The 1,587-nt window shown below is 36.5% G+C and overlaps 1 long non-coding RNA gene across 1 annotated transcript; it reads right to left on the reverse strand.

The window, feature by feature from the left end:
• On the reverse strand, positions 1–1,581 carry LOC109592532 (uncharacterized). The gene is made up of 5 exons (XR_002190406.1): positions 725–1,581; positions 586–652; positions 218–435; positions 92–151; positions 1–44 (listed from the first exon to the last, which is right to left on the reverse strand). It is a non-coding gene; the product is annotated as an uncharacterized LOC109592532 (long non-coding RNA).
• Positions 1,582–1,587: the final 6 nt, after the last annotated feature.

Here is a 1,587-nt window from a genome sequence, read left to right on the forward strand (position 1 = left end):
TATCTTATTGATGGCTTGTAGTATAACAGGAGCATGAGACTCATCTGTAAATACACACATTATTAATAATAATACTAACATAATTACTCACTTAATACAGAACCTTCTGGTAAAAGATTGTCAATAGGAACAACTGATAGAGCAACTGGATCTGTAAAAGATAAATACAATAAAACTAAACACACAAAAGTAACAATATAAATGCTAAAAAACTTACCTAATAACCAGCAACTTCGTCTCTCATCAGTTAATGCAATGGGTTGAAGATCTCTCAATACTGCACCTGATCTCAGGAGGGTTTCTCTTGGATGTATGATACTTTGATAGGATGAGGATTCTTATCAGTCTCACGTCTTCTGTGCTTCTGGTGAAAATATGTCACAACAGCATATATGTCTAACGCAGCAGCACTGGCTGATAGACGCTCTAGGATCACTGAACAAAAAAACAGAGCAATATTTGTAGTTTCTAGTAAAGTAGACTTTCATAAATTTATATTTGTCAAAAAATATGACAGACCCAAATAGATCCTCAGAGTAAAGCTTGACAGCATGTCAAAGCTGCTTAGAAAGAATGGAGACTTACTGTCAATACAAAAGTGAGGCCTCTCCTCTCAACTTAACAGAGAAACAATCAATGTTGAAAACAAACCCTAAAATAAAAATCAAAAAAGAGAAAGAGATGAAACAATACACACACATATACTGTCAGTACGCTAGTTTACTATTGAATGAGATGACCAGTGGGTCACAGGTTTCAGTGAAGGCCTCTTTCTGTTCTTTGGTGATTTTTCCGGTGGAAAAACAATTGGTAGAAAATAACGAGGTGGACCAGTAGAGGAAATAATAAAAGAGACCAAGCAAAGGTACTTCAGTAAGCAAAGTAATTTGGACTTTGAGAACAGATTAGAAATGAAAGTCAGTCCAAGACTATCCAGTAGGGACTCATCAAAAACTCCGTCTCTTTTTAGCCTAAGTTGAGTATCGGGAGACAAGCTGACTCCATCAGGTAATAACTGCTATATATAATCCACAAATGATAGTCTGACAATATTGGAGAGAAAGTCTACTAGAAACTGAAGATCAGTGAAGACAACATGATGGAGGATACTGGAGTAGTAGATACAGAGAGTAAATGAATCAAGGTACACTAGACATTGGTCAACATCTGATTGACTCATTCCTACATGTAATTTGATACCAATAGTGTAACATGACTTAAGTGATATCACTTCCTTATCACAGACTAATCCCTCTTCATTCATCTTGATCTCAAACATGTACCAACGTATTGGTATTGGAACACTGAATCTAATAGATTTGAATTGAGACGTCATATGCTCACGTACATGTATATCAGCCAATATCTTCTTACAAATCCACTTGCAAAGGTTGTCAACGGGAAAGACCAGCTCATTTTAGTCACCATTATAAAATATAGAGAGATTAAGGAACTCATTTAGACAGGATTGTAGCTCTGCATTCTTCTCCTTCAGTGTCTCCTCTAAGGCTAGTGCTCTCACATTTTGCCTGGTCGAAATGAGTGGCCACAATGATAAATGCTGGCTTGCTAAATGTAGTGATGCTC

This window comes from Amphimedon queenslandica, unplaced genomic scaffold, assembly GCF_000090795.2.
Source record: "Amphimedon queenslandica unplaced genomic scaffold, v1.1 AMPQUscaffold_4855_Cont23168, whole genome shotgun sequence".
Classification (NCBI taxonomy): Eukaryota; Metazoa; Porifera; class Demospongiae; order Haplosclerida; family Niphatidae; genus Amphimedon; species Amphimedon queenslandica.